Consider the following 19,272-nt stretch of genomic DNA (forward strand, 5'->3'; position numbering starts at 1 on the left):
ACCTATAACACCCCTCTTTTTGGGTCGGGGATAAAACATTCCCTGTAATAGACCTAAGACTAAGAACCATGTAACCTTAATGTAACGCACCTATTTAAGTAATTATTATGTATAATTAACATTCTCTACATCAACGTTATATTGTACGCACAATTATTATCATGTCCGTATGCTATTAGATGCGCTGCAGTGCGCGCGAAAGTACTGGGTCCGTGTTTAAAGTGAATTTTATAATTGAAAATCACAAATTTACAGTTGTTTTTGTGAAAAAAGTGTAAAACTATATCCAAATCGCAAGTGAAAATGTTATCAAAGGCGTACAACTTAAGAAAACTGTAAAAAAATGCTTATGAAAATATTTTCTTTCAACCGATCAATAGTTCAAGTGTTGTAAACAAAAGTGCTAAAATACAAAGGCAAATACAATTAAACTGGACTAAAGTAATTAAAAACTATTTTCCTATTTATATTACTGCAAATAAATAGTGAACTCAGCATACAAAGTGAATTACAAAGATAATTTTTCAACGAAAATAATAAAAATCAAAAAGTGAAATGTTGAGGGTTGTTTGAAAAATAGTTAGACAAGCATACGTCGCAGCTTTGCAGATTACGCTTACATATTTCAACACTAGAATGTAACGATAGGTTGGCTTAATGCGAACGTCACCGGTCTAAATATCGACATTACCGAGATCGATCCCCGGCACCGAAGAGTGATTGAATTTTTTGTTTACTTTTTTTTGGCTTTTAAAAAAAAATATTCAAAGATGGAAGACATCGTACAATTATTGAAAAAGATACAAGAAGACATTAATGAAACAAAAGATAGTATCAAAATCAGCGAAATAAATTTACTCAACAAAATCGACGAAAAATTTGACGTCATCCAAAGTAAACTACAAAATCTAGAGGTCACAGTTAGTTCACAAGAACAACGACTAGACCTTCTCGAAAAACAAGCCAGGGAGAGAAATATCGTTATTTTTGGTGTCGAGGAAAAAGAACAGAATTACGAAGATTTACATAATAATATTCTCAAGATATTCAGTGATATTATGAAGATAGATTGTACTAGTTTTGAAATACAAGGTATAAAAAGAATTGGTAAAAAATGCGATAAACCTAGACCCGTTATTGTTACACTTTCGACATACAGGAGAAAAATTGAAATTTTACGCAACAAAAAATCACTTGAACATTTAAATTACTACATAAAAGAAGACTACCCACCAAAAATTTTACAGAAAAGAAAACAACTTCAAGAAATGGCGAAGGAAGAACGGGAAAAAGGCAAAAAAGTTATAATCATATATGATAAGTTAATTATCGTTCCAGAAAAAGAGAGAAGTGAAAACACAAAACGAGGAAATAAACGCAATCTCTCTGAAACTCCTCCCGATAAGCATGGTAAAAATACAAGGAAACCCAAAAAGACGACTCAACCTCATAAAAACAACAACCTGACATCTTACTGGACCAACAAAGACATCCCAAATGCATGAATACATGAATCCAGACGCTGCAGCAACACCTTAACATAGGTACAAACAGTTAGGCTTAGTTAATGTAATACTTACTTACAATATAAGGTGCCACCCTCCTCCTCCTCCAAGACGGCCGGTCACCGTGGAGGAGTAAGACCACAACCCCCCCGGTTCGAAAATAGATATCAATCACCACCATTTAAAATACCATGCATATAATATAATAATTTTATGATAAATGCATATAGGATAGAAACAGGATTTATTTACATAATTGAACAAAACGGAATGTACTTATGAAAGGAAAATTTTGGAATACCTACTGATTACTAACGCGAGGAATCAAAGGAAGAAATAATATGAAAAAAAAAAAAAATTACCTAATGTATATAATTATTACGGATTTTTCAAGATTTTGCATTGAGGAAAAATACAAAAAATTAAGAGAACCGGAGGGAGGCCTTATACCCAAATATGGGATCCTTATCTATATTGTATAGTGATTACCTACCTACTCAATTAATAAATAATAAAATTAGACAAAATTAGAAATTAGCAATAGATATAGATGTAGATGTAGGTACATAAATATAAATTTGTAAACTAACAATTTTATTAACCAACACTGTACATAACACAACATATAAACCACATATACACATACAAAATATACACATAATAATAAACCTACTTACTAATAAAACTAACATAAAGATAAGGTAAAAATTGTAAAATAAAATAACTAGATAGTTGTAGGAAAAACTTTTATACTTATGTAAAGATAAGGAGTAAATAAAGGCTTAATAATAATAATAATAATAATAATGCTATTAGATGCGCAAACAATTTCTCTCTAAAGTAATTAAATAATGACATAACAAGAAATGCATCTGTTCCGTTATGTAAATGGTTTTTTAGGGTTCCGTACCTCAAAAGGAAAAACGGAACCCTTATAGGATCACTTTGATGTCTGTCTTCTGTTTGTCTGTTCGTCTATCGTGTCTGTCAAGAAAACCTATAGGGTACTTCCCGTTGACCTATAATAAAATCAGGAAAGACAGGTAGGTCTTATAGCACAAGTAAAGGAAAAAATCCGAAAACTGTGAATTTTTGGTTACATCACATAAACAATGTGTTCAATTAGTATTTTAATTACTATTTATTCAAACAAATATTTTCAATTTTGAAATAAGATAACTATACCAAGTGGGGTATCATAATATGAAAGAGCTTTACCTGTACATTCTAAAACAAAATTTTTATTTATTTTTATGCATAATAGTTTTTGATTTATCGTGCAAAATGTCGGAAAATATACCCGAGTACGGAACCCTCGGCGCGCGAGTCTGACTCGCATTTGGCCGGTTTTTTAGAGTATTTCGTAACAAAAGTGTTGAATAGTTCGCGTCTACTATGCGTAACGAATTCGTGTTGCTAGCCATAATGCATTTCACACTGCTCGATGTTATACATATAGGATAATGTGACCCTACAACGTAGAGCCTAGAGAAAACGTCAAAAAACAAGTTCTGTTACCTATCTAGTTATACATTTTGTATTCGTGTGTATTTCAATATATCAATATATCTGGCAATACTCGTAATTTTTTTTTTTTTCATAAATGTTTTCATAGACTAGCCCTTGGCTGCAATTCAGCCTGCTAGTAATGTGGTATCCTAGCGGTGTGAATAATTAGAAACGAGGAAGCAAATAGCTTCGTACGTGACCGTGGAATTTAGTCTACGTACGTTTGGACAGCGTCAAGGTCTGCACCCCAGACCTAGACGATTCCTACTGTACGATACTAGAAAGGTAAAGAACTAATTCAAAAAGTTCTTGGGCATACTCTCTGAATTATTATATCCTGTAAAACACCAATAGGCGGGCAACTTCTCACCTATGCGCGATGCAACCTTGCACTTATTCTGCGGTTAGTTATCATTTCAACGCTCATATACCTAATCATGTGAACTATATTCTCTTTGTTTCAAGTCAGTTTCTGTTCTAAGTACACATGCTTGTTTAAAGATTGTCTTGAGTTTACCATTAGAATGCCTTTATATAATAATATCCGTACGTTTAAGTATGCTATCTATGAGCCCGCATCTTTTGTATGGAGTTAGTAGGTATTTCTTTTATTCGAACCACATTTGGCTTGTTATGAACACGTTTTCCTTTATTTTGTCTTTATTTGTTAAACAGATGTGAATGACAACTATTATACTAATATGAATTTAGCAAATGGTAACAGGTAACAAAAAGGTACAGAGTTAATATTTTGTAGTATTTGAAGCACTTGAAGATTGTTTTGTTAGAATGAAAAACTATGTTCCAATGGTTCCATGTTCGTCCCTTCTTTCTCGCCCGCGTAATATTCATTTTTTTTATTGTTGAAATAACTTTGTTATATTATAATGACCGTTTTACGAATTATATTGCAAACTGTGCTTTGCAAAGTTTGACATAATGCAATATCCCGATACAAAACCAAATTCCTTTATTTATGAACCAAAGTTAGTCAAAAGCTACATTACAATAAAATAGCGCCTAGAGAGTAGAGAGTAACTATGTAAAAGCTCGTTATAGACGTTGTGCAACCGTCCGTGGACAAGAGCTAACGTAGACGCACGCTTTTTGTCTGAATTGATTTTTATCCTACCTGACGTTAGACGGTGAGAAACAATTTCCGATTTTTCGCATATATTCATATAGTGCTTAAAAAACAAGTAGTCCAAACTGAACACGAGGTGTATTGTACCTGCGCTAACTACCATGTTATAACTTATGATTGGACTACGTACTTACTTGTTTTGCCATTAGGTGCGTCCTATTTTTTTTAATGCTTATTCCTTATCACAGTCAAAATTAGGATCGGATTGGCGAAAATTAAGTTACTTCGATGATATTTACCTATCGTGATTTTTTGAGGCCTGTTTTTTTTTCTATGAGGCCTGTTAAAGTTTAACATCACTGTGTTCTGTTTTAGTTGAATTTTGTCGGATTGACATTTTATGGGCCGTCTGCGATGGGCGTAAAAGCTAGCAAACTGTCCGCCTGATGCCCGCATCCGATGTTGTACAGTCAACGAACTCTTCACTCTGTATTTATGCCGGAGCGATCATTATGCGCTTAATTCGTTTTACTTACATTTGTAATTACGCGCGCAGTAAACTACCTACATCGAATTAACATTTTAACGCGTGCTATTTACTGTTGAATTTTTACAACCAATTTAAACAACTGTTTGTGATTAACAAGAAAGGCAGACGGTTTTATCATTCTTTTCACGTTACAGACATACATTGTGTACGTCCTCGTAAATGCGTTATTAACTAAACTTAACTATTATTTTCCTATATTATTTACAGTAGAATTATTGGAGCTAGGACTAACAAAGAACTTCCGTTAGTGAATTTTCATTCCTACCTATTTTTATTGCACACCAATTACTTCGAGGGATAATGGATGATTTGCATGATTTACCAAAATTAGTTCAGAATAAGGAAAACATAAATATTTTGGGAGACTGAGACTGTTGTTGCTGCTGAATATGATAATTGTGTAGATGTGGCATACTCATTGCTATTTTATTTAAATTATATATTTACTAAAGCTGTTTTAAGTTTCATGGCGAAGCTAGGTATCACATGTTTTTCAGCCCTTTTGGATAACTGTAGATAATGTATTTAATTTAAAAAAAAACTAGATAACCAGATATACTCTGGTTCTAATTCCTTGAATACCAGTAAACGGTAGGCGATATCTCGATTTCAAAATCGTTCCATTCAATATCTGGTCCGTTACGGTATCGCAAATAGCAGAAGCCAGAAGTATTTCGTGGCGTGAGACGTACACCGTGAGAAAGCGCCGAAGAATGCCGACTCAAGAATACAGAACCATTACTTAAAAGTGAGAGCATTCAATCACATTAAGGTTGTATCCACAAAACGGTTGTTTTTCCCACAATTTACCAAAATTGCCATTTTCTTGAGAATCGTTCGTTCGTTCGTTTGATCGAATATAAACAGCTCTTTGTTAACTTCTTGCCAGTGTATGGCTGCCATACATTCGGATTTCCCAGGATTTGTCCTAGTTTTGAGAGCGTCCATCGCGCATCGGGGCGGTTTTGCATACTGTCCGGGTTTCTAATTTTCGCACGCTATTCATCCGGCGGTGTCGCTTTTGAAGACTTCGATTAATTTTAAGTGAGATTGTTTTTTTGCTTTATTTAATTTTTTAGGTCAACAGATTTGGCCGAGTTTTATTGAGCTCAAAAATCCCGGATTTTTGAGCTCTTATCCTAGTTTAAAAATCATACAGATGGCCAGATGGAAGTCCTTCAGTTTTAATGTTCGGTATGAGAAAAAATATTCATTCAAAATCAAATTCTTTATTGCGAGCGTGGGTTACACCATGTACTCATGTGGTTACACTGTAGGTGTAAGGTGTTACATAAAATTGATTAAGGGTTTTTAAGAATCCCGTGGGAACTCATTGATTTTCCAGGTCGGTCCATCTCCGGGATGCAAGCTGTATCAAACGTCAAAATCTAGTAGACAGACACATTTTCCCATTTATAAAAAAATGAATCTGTTTATCTGCTAGATTTTCCAGGACAAAAAATTGCCTATGTCCATCCACGGGATGCAAACTTCACCAAACGTCAAAACCTAGCAGACAGATAGACAAATTTTCGCGTTTTGGTATCTATTTAAATTGCAATTACATTCAGATATCCGGAAAAGTTTACCTAGCGGACAAAATGCTCTACACAAGGATGCACACCGCAATAAAATCAGTCTAGTGAATCTTGGGTTATATCAGTACAGATAAATTGATGTAGCAATCTCTGAATATTGCGTAGGGAAGAAAATTAGATTTGAAAAGCTGTTACAATGTAGCTATCTAGATTTTCAAACATTTAGATTTAGCATTTTCACAGAAAAAGTCTGGAAGTTTTTGAAGTAATATATTTCGTTTACGCAAATCTAAATGGGTATATTATTCAAGGTCTGAACGTTATGCCTAGCTTTAAGTGAAACAATGCGTCAAAAAGATCTTCAGTTTTTCATCCAAGAACATTTGAAATTTACAGTTTGGGGAAAAATATTGTAAGTTGTAGTAAGATACAGTCCGTTGACAGACTGACGTAAGGATGGATAGATGAATGGACGGATGGACGGACGGACGGACAGACAGCGGAGTCTTAGTAATAGGGCCCCGTTGGTACCCTTAGGCGACAGAACCCTATAACGTGCCCATATTCGGGACACATAAGCTATCTCAGTACCAAATTTCGTCAAAATCGGCTACACGGATGAAAAGGTATCATACAGACAAACAGACACACGTTCATATTTATAATATTAGTTTAGTAGGTACAGAATGGATCACTGGTAGATACAACCATTCAGAATGTTTCCAGTACCTATTCGCAGTAATAAATACAGAATCAAATTGGAAACTTGTGTTTCGAGCCTCGTTATGTCTGCGGTTAGGTAATTTCACCGGCGCTAATTTTGTGATTTTCCATCTATTACGCGAAATATCTGTTCTTCATAATTGCCTTTGTGATTCGGTTATTGTTAGATCAACTATGATGGTATCGAATCATCATTGCAATTAGGTATACAAATTAAAACCTATGCAATATTTTTTAACCCCCGACTCAAAAAGAGGGGTGTTATAAGTTTGACGTGTTTATTTGTGTATCTGTCTGTAGCTTCGTAGCTCTTAAACTAATGAACCGATTTTAATGTAGTTTTTTTTTGTTTGAAAGGTGACTTGATCGAGAGTGTTGTTAGCTATAATCCAAGAAAATCAGTTCAGCCGTTTGAAAGTTATCAGCTCTTTTTTAGTTACTGTAACCTTCACTTGTCGGGGGTGTTATACATTTTTAATTTACACTTGTTATAGTTCTTTTCCTGACGTAGGTACCTATAGACTACAGGCCCATGTTTAAAAATGGGTGGGTCATATGAACCACCAGGTGACGTATACAGGACGATATAAGAACATAAAATAATAAGATTCAGCACTATGCCGTCACTTGTAAGCTGTCCAACAGAGTGCTGGTGAGAATTGAAAAGTGCAGGTAGAGTGAGTACATTTTGGTCATATATTTTTGTACGGCATTTTTACCATCGATAGATCCATGAAAAATAATAAGAAAGCGCGCAGTGCCGTAAAAAATTGGTGCGCCACAAAGTCAGTAAATGTTTTGATTTTCTGACAATTTCCGGGGTAAATTTGGTCATTTAATTCTGTACGGCACTAGTTTCATACTGTTTCAATACAGCCTCTAATCCATTATTCCGCAACGCCGTACAAAAATCATGCGACAAGGGGAAAAAATTGAGGGTAGCAACCCCCTCTCTTTCCGTGGTCCGGGGGGTGATTTGAAACAACATAAAATTAATTTATTTTGAAAGTGTTTTATGCATAGATAATATTTTTTTACATGCCGTACATTTTCGTTGGTCCAAAGGTTTGTAGGGGATGTGGATATTATATACACACCCGTTCACTTCAGTTAGACGGCATAGTGATTTTATCATATTATCAATTGTTCTCTTCAAAAATATGTTAATGCCGTACAGTATCAGATGGCCATAAAGTACTACACCCTTAAAATGGTAGCGTCATTTTCATCAGCCTAAAAGATATGGTCTGCATTAAAATGTACGGCATAATTTTTTCCTAATTTATTTATCTTAATACTATTTAAAACAAGGGAAAAGCGTAGAAAATTGCTATATTTTATTAATCTATGAATATTTAAACTTTTGCAATAATTTGAAAAATTTCAGTTTTTGTATTTATCTATAATTTTTTTTAGAACAGTTTCTTTTGAACGGCAATACTATATAACAATAGTATTTTACACTATCATGTTAAAAAAAAAGTTGCCGTACAGAGTCAAATGATTTTACAGCTTTAAAAATTAAGTATACCATGAAATTAAGATAATTATTGATACACATTCAAATGAACACTAATTTTTTTACGGCATTATTTTTAATAGTACTTTTGAGTGCTAGATAATGTTTTGGAACCAAAGCCGTACTTTCTCAAATCACCCCCCGGACCACGGAAAGAGAGGGGGTTGCTACCCTCAATTTTTTCCCCTTGTCGCATGATTTTTGTACGGCGTTGCGGAATAATGGATTAGAGGCTGTATTGAAACAGTATGAAACTAGTGCCGTACAGAATTAAATGACCAAATTTACCCCGGAAATTGTCAGAAAATCAAAACATTTACTGACTTTGTGGCGCACCAATTTTTTACGGCACTGCGCGCTTTCTTATTATTTTTCATGGATCTATCGATGGTAAAAATGCCGTACAAAAATATATGACCAAAATGTACTCACTCTACCTGCACTTTTCAATTTTCACCAGCACTCTGTTGGACAGCTTACAAGTGACGGCATAGTGCTGAATCTTATTATTTTATGTTCTTATATCGTCCTGTATACGTCACCTGGTGGTTCATATGACCCACCCATTTTTAAACATGGGCCTGTAGTCTACTACTACTAAGCAGTTCAATCAAAGTCGTCTTGGTTTCTGCACCCCTGTTTACTAGGTATCTTGGAGGTCCTCTGCCAATTGACACTAATAAAGTGTATTGAGGTGTATTGATAAAAGAGCGAGCATGTTGCATAGTGATAAACTGATTACGTCATCGGTGTAATTCAAAATGATTCAATCTCTCTGTTGGCAGTGACACTGATCAATGATGATAAATATATATAAAAGGAAGAACTAACTTACAACTTATAGCTCAAACCACCATGTTTGTAGAAACTTGCCATTTTGCATAATATGTATGCAACCTCTCTAGTCTATATATATTATACGTAGACTCCACCCTACGCATTCACACAGGAAGAATTTTCAGAAATTTGGGCGATGCCGGGCCGCGTTATTCATCTAATATTAAAAAAACAATTCATAATATAGCACAATCAGTTCCATGCCCCTCATACTATGATAATAATAGCTAAGTATATATATTAGTTGATGCCAGCGACTTCGTCCGCGTGGATTTGGATTAAAAAAAATCTAATATCTGTACCAAATTTCGTCAAAATCCGTTAAACGGATGGACTGTAAAAAGCTTAGCAGACAGACAGGAAAATAATATATAATTATATTATTCGTATTTATAATATTAGTATGGACTTAAAGTACCTACCTTTTCTTTAAGACAAGGAGGAAAGGAATTAGGCCAAACTGGCCACTAAAGTAGTTTGTATAATCCGCGTAGTAGAAAACCGGAATTCATAATATAACTTTAATTTCTTATTCTTTGTTGCAGGTACAGAATCAAGTTTCATAATAAAGCGGTAAGAGAAAATTCCACTTCGACATAATGAAGAGTGCTGTTTTCATTCAACACAATAGTGTTGTTGTTAGCATAGATTTTCTCAGAGCTCGAAGGCCGTTAAAAGGTCGTAATGTAGCGGTCTGACTTAGTTTCCTTCGTTAGTCTGAAGCTTTTATATAAGAATAGAATTTTAGAATCATCTTCAAATATATAAAAACCAGCCAAGTGCGAGTCAGACTTGCGCAGTGAGGGTTTCCATACTCGGGTATTTTTCCAACATTTTGCACGATAAATCAAAAACTATTATACATAAAAATAAATAAAAATCTGTTTTAAAATGTACAGGTAAAGCCCGTTCATAATATGATACTTGGTATAGTTATCTTTCTTTGAAAATTGAAACACGTTTTTTTTTAAATGATGCAACCACAAATTCGCGGTTTTCAGATATATTCCTGTATTTGTGCTATAAGACCTACCTATTTGCCAAATTTCATGATTCTAGGTCAACGGGAAGTACCCTATAGGTTTCTTGACAGATACGACGGACAGACAGGCAGACAGACAACGAAGTGATCCTATAAGGGTTCCGTTTTCCTTTTGAGGTACGGAATCCTAAAAAGGAAAAACTGACTGACCGATTGATTGACTATTACTGGACATGAACTGGAAATTTAAATTAAACATGTAGTACAGCAGTAGTAACATTCCAAGCCTTAAGGGCGTAAAGTAGGGGTTTGAAAATTTTGTAGTCCACGTGGACGCAGTCGTGGGGATAAGCTAGTCATAGATAAGAGTACAAATATTGACAGTTAATTATAATCATCATAAGAACTCAAGCAATATAATTAGGTTTACTATAGTTAACCGACTTCATTTTAGAACTTTGTTTAGTTGGTCTGGTATAAATTTCCTCTAACTGAAATTTGTTCTGAATTATTTTATACTTGTACCTACCTAGATTTTCATGGTGTGATTGTTTAGGGAAATAACAAAAGCTACTCGGAATTGTGTTAATTATTATTTATGATAGTTCTAATATTATGTATACTTTCCTAGAATGGAAAGCGTATTTTATAGCGAATGCTATTTCATGAGCTATGCAATATGAAATGTGGATACGTATTTTATTTGGAGTACAAATATTTACCGTATATTCAATTCACATCAAATGTGAATTAGCAACATATCTATACAATTTTTTATCAAAATGTAAGCTATCGAATAAACGTACAATTTTAGACTCTATTTCAGATTTGTTTGCTGACAATGATATAAAAATAAGAAGTAATTTTTATTAATGACTACTTTACAAATCAAAACAATTTTTATAATGTTATCTGCTTACATAACTTCAAGAGAATATATGTAATTCTACTTGATTATTAAGCGGTTCGTTTAGTCAGATTACAGTGCATTTTGTCGCAATGGCACGAGATGATCAAAGTAAAAGTACCGAACGTCAACGCCTATAATGGTTTACTGCCCATAAATACCATGACACGATTCGAAATAACTCTCTCTACTTACTGATAGAGGTTAAAAGGCTTGGATAGATAGGGCAATATCTTACCTATCTATAGAATAGTTATCTTACTTTGAAAATACCAATTATTATTTGTTCATGACGGACAGGCAGACAGACAGACAGATTGACAACGTGATCCTATAAGGGTTCCGTTTTTCATTTTAAGGTACGGAACCCTAAAAAAAATTTGGTTGAATTCGCGGGCATCATCTACCTACCCATTTGGTACAGAAATAGCTTGCATCCCGAAAACGAATATAACCCACTTTTATCTCGGAAAATCAAAGAGTTCTCCTGGAATTTATAAAAACTTAAACCCACGCGGACGAAGTCGCGGTCCGCAGGCACCATATAGATTCTAGAAGGTTCTATAATATATGAAATACTAATGTGGTTTCTTAGTTAAAGTTATATTGTAAATAAAAAGATGTTAAATAATTAAATTAAATTAAATAAATAATCATGTAGGCAGAAAAATAGACTTGTGTGCAGGAAGTCATGACCTAGTTTATCTGTCTGAGAATTGTAGGTGAATAAAATAATACTATATGAGTTTTTGTTATTTACATCAATATTTTTCGTATCATGAATTAGTCAAAATGTATTAAATACTAGCAAGACATTCACTTAACAGGGCTCTCTCTGTCACTTACTCCATACAATCGTAGTCCCAATTTCATTTGAATATTGAGCAACCAAGCATGAAATTTTGCAGACATATTCTAGAAACTAGTATCTGTGCCTGTGGTGTTTTAGATTTTTCTAAAAATACATAGTTTTAAAATTACCGGGGCTCAAAGATTTGTATGTGAATTTTTAAGACCGCGTCACTTTGAAACCGAATATTTTAACGCAAATCTGGAAAACCATACCATACCATACTACTACCATTAGAAATTTAAGTATAGATATTAGTTCCCTGAACGTTTCTACAAAATTCCATTGAGTATGATTGGTTAATATTCCAATGAGAGACGAACTACGTTTGTATGGAGCGAGTGACGGACGGTATAGTAATTTTCATAATGCTAAGCAACAACATACGTCTTGGCAAAATTTAACATTATTCATAGTTAGAAGTAATTAGGTACTTAATATTATATTGTACATAGTGTGTAATACTGTACGTATATTAATTAATTAATTATTTTATAATTAGACGGGATAACTTATAAGGTATAGAATAATTCGCTCGCAAAGATTGTTGTAGCATAACATTTGCATATTGTAATTAGTATCCACGCATGTGAGCAATAATTATTGTTAATTAACATTATCAGCTGTTAGGCTGTAACTAATTTATCCAACATTGGTTATAAGAGGAAATAATAGTGAACTTGTAGACAAAGAGTGATTTAATGATATTATTAGTTATTCCTATATTTACTTATTAATAGATGTGTTGTAGAATTTTTGGTTTTTATTTTATTCTGATTCAAAATAACTTTTGACTGCAGTCTTACCTGGTGGTAAGTGATGATGCAGCTTAAGATGGTAGCGGGCTAACTTGGAAGGGGTATGGAAGTTTCAATAAACCCTTTGGTTTCTACATGGCATCGTGCCGAAACGCTAAATCGCTTGGAGGTACGGCTTTGCCGGTAGGGTGGTGACCAGCCACGGCTTCCCACAAGACGATACCAGAGAAAATTTAGAAATGATAAAATTTCATTTTTGTCTGCGGGAATTGAACCCGGGATCTCCCGTTACTAAGACCACAGCGCTTACCATGACTAGTGCCATGACTACAGCAGGGAGGTCGTCAATACAAAAAAAAACCGGCCAAGTGCGAATCAGACTTGCACACCGAGGGTTCCGTACTCGGGTATTTTTTTTTCAACATTTTGCACGATAAATCAAAAACTATTTTATGTAAAAAAAAGAAAAATCTGTTTTAGAATATACAGGTAAAACCCTTTCATATGATAACCCACTTGGTATAGTTATCTTACTTTAAAAATATAAACACATTTTTTTTTAAAGATGAAATTCACGGTTTTCGGATTTATTCCTTTACTTGTGCTATAAGAGCTACCTAACTGCCTTTCATGATTCTAGGTCAACGGGAAGTACCCTATAAGTTTTCTAGGACACGACGGACGAACGGACAGACAGACAGACAGACAACAAAGTGATCCTCTAAGGGTTCCGTTTTTCCTTTTGAGGTACGGAACCCTAAAAATTAATCAATCGCATTTATAATTTTAAGTATGGATTATGTTCATGTTGTCATCGAGCTTTTGTCACTAGCTCTTACAGATAATTACGACTGCTTATCTTCGTATCGGACTTCAAAGCAATTGCAATTTAGTAAGATAACCGGTCCGCATCCGCTAATAATTATGTAATTTGCCTAATGCAAACTAACAAATCGCTTGATTACCTGACTATTACATCTGGAATGCTCTGATAAAAATTCAAATGTGTGCTACTTGCTGGGCATATATGGGCTGAATTTCTACGAAGAATTTTTATGTGCAAATGGGAAGTGTTGTAAGGCATGTGGTGGAAAAATTGTTGAACGACAATTATGCCAGCCTGGACTACAATTTATTCCTTTGGAAAAAGGCCTAAAGAATGACGCAACCAAATTGGAAAATAAAAATTGTGTTCGATTTAGATATTTTATTAAATCACCACATTTCCACCAGATTAAGGACGTAGACAATTAATGTAATCATGTTGTTACAATAAATTAAAATTTATACGTATATAAATATTGTAGTTTTTACGTATAATTAAACATTTTCTAACAATTAACTATGTCGCGTGCCACTTACTACATTTTATTACTAACTAACTACCTACTCTACCCTATGTGTGTACGAAGTTTTAGCACGCAATTGACCAGTTATTACAAGTTAAATAGATTGTTTACTTGGTACTTGTACCTATCTATTTACTCAAAATATACTAAAATATATTTATGTAACTCTTGTTAACGATCAATTATGAAAAACTTTGCGATATTTGGAATTTTTTTATTTGATAACTATGAATTCAATTACTTTGATATTTCATTATGCACTTTTTAGGTCTTAAATCTAAGTTTGTCATGCATTAGAAATATGATTATAGGTACAATGACTTACTTCGAAAAAAAATTATAATAGTGCTCCAAATAATTGTTTTTTTATTAGTTTTTTGTCTAGTTTCTTTATGTGAATAATTAAGTAATACAATTTGCACAAATGTCATGATTTTTTTTGTTTAGTTGCAAAATTTACTATTAAAACGATCTTAATAATTACATTTTTGCGCCCGTCGCGGTCAATATTGCTTAAAAGTTAAGTAATCTCTTTTCATCTCTCTCAATAGGTACACTACAGTAAATACTTATCTGTACTTACTTAATAACATTTTTTTTTCGTTACGTCCTCTTACAGTAACTATTATGTTATTCATAACACACGATCCAGCCTGAAACACAATCCAAAGAAAACGAGAGAAAAGGTGTCTTACGCAACTTGAAACGTAGCACACGCCATCGCGTCGCGATAAAAGGTCTCACAGACCACCGATAATAGTCGATCCGATTTAAGTCGTCAAAAATAGAACACATCCTTAATTGCTAAAATATAGATGCCCCTCAACTATAGGTTCTAAAAGTATCGTGGTAGAGTATGATTTTTCGCTGATTTCATCCGAATTTTGACGCGAAGAACATATATGTCAACAAGCGCTATAACAGACGAAAGTGTGCGGTTGGTTGGCATAAATCGGACAACATTACTAACCAACCAAAATTACCTGTTAGTGAATTAAAATCGGTCTCAAACAAAAAGCGGTCGTCTGCACAGGCTCTAATAAGAAAGCATAAAGCTGCCTCTACAATGAGATGCGGCAGGAAAGCGCAGTCACGTACGAGGTGACGGTTTTATCCCACTTTCCAGTTTTCATCGCGTGAATAATAAATAATAAAATACATTTGAGCTCAACTCAATTCAACTTTGCAATTCTCTCTGAATTTAGACGGCAAAGATAACTCTTTTACATGGAGTTGCAAACTGGCATAAACGGAAACCCCATTGTGTATTTATCTCGCATACATTTTTTGTATTACACTCACAACGGAAACTAAAGTTATTTCGAAAATTTTTGCTTCACATTGTTCGCAGTAGGTAATCGCTGTTAAAAAATAATATACTTTTATTATCTCGGTAAACTCATTGTTAATTATTCATAGTTAGTTTAAATTTCTATTTCACTAAACAAAATACCTAGACCGCTATATACTTACTTATTTTATAATCAAAACAATCACGCAATAATGTAGTTAAGATTCTAAAATCGTTGTGACGGTAGTGTGTATTTTAGCCTACAGCACCTAATCAATTTAAATAGTAAGTAACTAATAGCATGAAAATCCGGCAACCATGTCATTAAAGCAAATCAGGCCTACGTAGGGATTCGAAACGCGTGCCCCGCGGGGTTCGGACCAAATTACGTTCCCATGTACCTGAGCCGAGACCGCTTGCGACGCAAACATATTAGATATCCTCCGTAAAGTGGTTGATATCGATCTTGACTCACGGTGTAATATGCAGAGAAAGTCCTTCCTCCATGAGAAAACTATGTTATGAAATACGAGAGCCGGGTGAATACAAAAGTTTTCCATTTCGCCAGCATAATAATATAAAGACGACAACTGTAACTTGGGAATGAGATACGTTTATATCATCCGAGTTCTTGTTAAACTTTTCGGTTATTCGTTTGAGTTTTGAATAATTGTTAACTGAAACTGAGGCACCGTTAAGAGTCTCCAAGTTTCGAATGGCCTTGAGCATTTGGTTCCCTTTCGCCCCTCTACACCTCGACATTAATTTACTTTAATTTTTACCGCCATCTAGTGGCGGTAAACTGTACTACGGCTACAGGTCAACCAAGTTAACAACCTCAACATTGGAGACGAAAAACAGAAACGACATAGCACCGATGCGCTTAGCTTTTTAGGGTTCCGTGCCTCAAAAGGAAAAACGGAACCCTTCTGGGAACACTTTGTTGTCTGACTGTCTGTCTATCTGTTTGGGTGTCCGTTTGTCGTGTCTGTCTAGAAAATCCATAGGGTACTTCCCGTAGATCTAAAATCATGAAATTGGGCTGTTAGATAGGTCTTATAGTACAAGTATAAAGGAATAAATCCGAAAACCGTGAATTTGAGGTTACATCACAAAAAAAATATTCATTCAAAATTCCAAATTTCATGATTCTAGGTCGACAGGAAGTACCCCATAGGTTTTCTTGACAGACACGACGGACGGACGGACAGATAGACAACAAAGTGATCCTTTATGGGTTCCGTTTTTTCTTAACCCTAAAAATAGATAAAAAACTTAAAAACCACCAACGCTAAATAGTAAAAGCAATTTAATTTACTATCCAAAAAATGATACTATAGAACTACATTTTACTCCTGTATACATAATAATATGTTCGATAAAAATTAAATAATTTTTTATTTTTTAGTATTGGTGGGGGTTTTTTTTTTATTATGCATAATAGTGATTGATTTATTATGAAATATCGGAAAAAATACCCGAGTACGGGACCCTCGGTGCACGAGTCTGACTCGCACTCGGTTGGTTTTTTTTCCATAGAGCAAAAGCGTGTTAGAAGCGGCAATGGAGAAAATTTAATGTGTGTTGATATCGTAAATGACCTGAATTAATATTTTTTATTCAATTATAAATTAGCACTTGTTTGATATCTCACCTGGTAAATAGCAGTAGGTAGTAAGTGACGATGTGAAGCGTACTTTGACTTTACTAAGACTAAATTCAGAGTTAATATTGAATCGTGCTATAATGCATAAAATTTAAGAAAGTGCTTGCCATTTGAGTTTGAGAGCAAGACAACGCACGACCACGGCATTTGTATTGAATCTTACTCAAGACGATGAAGACGATGATAGCACTAAGCACCTATCTTGTTTCTTTCTTTTTAGTTTATTTTACTTGTACCAAGTCGGGTTCAAGTTGTCTCATTTTTCCGTAGTCGGGTTATAGTTTTTTCAACTTTTTTTTTATTTGAAACTTTTCCGTTGTCTATGATGCGACGACCAACCGAGGTCTCGTGAATGACCAATAGGTGGCGCTGAATAAGAAATAATAATTATATTAAAAAATGGTTTTCTGTCGCTTGGTATATTTTAATAATAACTATATTTATATTTATGAACTCAAAATTTTCTCCTCTTTCATTGGACATCTCACTCGACACAATAGCAATTAATTTTTTTTAAGACCCTCACTTTTTTTGATGTAACATCCATCTGGCCAATTTTTTTCGTATAAAATATAGCCTATGTCACCCGGGCCTTTACAACGAATCGATTGACACCTCATTCATCAAAATCGGCCCAGTAGTTTAGGCGCTACGGTGGAACACACAGAATCTGGATACAAACATACATACATACATACATACATACACTGCTAAAATCATAACCCTTCCTTTCGGCTTTGCCATAGTCGGGTAAAAAACGCTCAAGGTATTCTGTCTTTTTTATTTATTTGCCGCCTCTGCCACTTTCATAAGCTGCCGCGAAAACTGCGTCATCACTACATAGTATAAAACAAAGTCAGTCAGTCCCTACGTATGCTTAGATTTGTAAACGCTGGCTATGAGATAGGTCAAAAAAAGGGTTCCGTTTTTCCTTTTGAGGTACGTAACCCTAAAAATTTATGCCATCAAGAAATAATTAGTATTTTCAAATTTCAAAGGTAACTATTTATAACTACGTATATATTTTTATGCACAATAGTTTTTGATTTATCGTGTAAAATTTCGAAAAAATACCTGAGTACAGAACCCTCGGGGGGTGAGTAAACTACAACTAAAATAATAAAAGTAAACAAAGAATCTGTTGTTAGTAACCTACCTATGTACCTATCGTACAATTTGCAATATTATGAAGGTATATCGTAAATCGAGATGGCAATCGGGGTGGAGACGCCCCGCACACCCGCACAGTCCCCGTGCTAGCGAGCGGTGCGGGCGAGCGCAGGTGTGCGGGGCGTCCCCCCGCCTCATATTCCAATTGCCATCTCCACCTATCGCGAACTTTAGTCGGCGATAGGTCGAAGTAGGTAATTATAACTAGCATATTTTATAGTACGCGACAGGTCGACATGGCAATCGGGATGGGGACGTCCCACTCACCCGCACAGCCCTCGCGCTAACCCGGTGCGGGATAGCGCGGGTGATGTGCGGCTCATTATCCGATTGCCATGTCAACCTGTCGCGTACTATGGGGTGCTATTATAGGTACCTCTACCTACTTATAAATAAGTTTTGACCATTATTGTAATCTGTGTCGGTGGGTAGGAAGTTACTAGGTAGGTAGGTACTTAGTACTTACCTACTTACAGTATTTTGCCCAGCTGCTTACATGAATGACGCAACAAGGAATGGTGTGTGTTTATTCATATTATAAAGAAGTAAAGTTTGTATGAAGTAATCTCTGGAACTACTGATCCAATTTTGAAAATTCTTTCATCAGTAGAAAGCTACCATTATTCCTGAGTGACATAGGCTCTACTTATTTATTTTCAAAAAAGCCGTAGGTACGAAGCCGGGGGCGAGGCCGTTTATAGTAAGTAGTAGTACCTAGTTAGTCAGGAGTTTCAATGTTCCACTATAGGTGACGAGGTTTTGGATTCAATTCCAGGGATCGGGCCAAAAAATAGTGTGCCGCACAATATTTTTATGTAATAATAGGTATATGGGAAGATAAGCAGGTACTTACGCGATTTTCATGCTTTCAATCTTTTGTAGTTGGGATCGTTTTAGTCGAGATATTTTCGGCATCCTGATATTTGACTATGATACCTTCGTATCTACCTAACACAATTTAAAACAACGAAATAACTAAAAAACACTACTAAGTACCTATTTACTATGGAGTTCACTAATATTGGATGATAAAA

The 19,272-nt window shown here is 34.7% G+C and overlaps 1 protein-coding gene across 1 annotated transcript in view; it reads left to right on the top strand.

The window, feature by feature from the left end:
* The window catches only part of LOC123872156, a 170,328-nt gene that overhangs the window by 61,358 nt on the left and 89,698 nt on the right, over window positions 1-19,272 (top strand). The window lies entirely within an intron of this gene.

This window comes from Maniola jurtina, chromosome 14, assembly GCF_905333055.1.
Source record: "Maniola jurtina chromosome 14, ilManJurt1.1, whole genome shotgun sequence".
In the NCBI taxonomy this organism is placed as follows: domain Eukaryota; kingdom Metazoa; phylum Arthropoda; class Insecta; order Lepidoptera; family Nymphalidae; genus Maniola; species Maniola jurtina.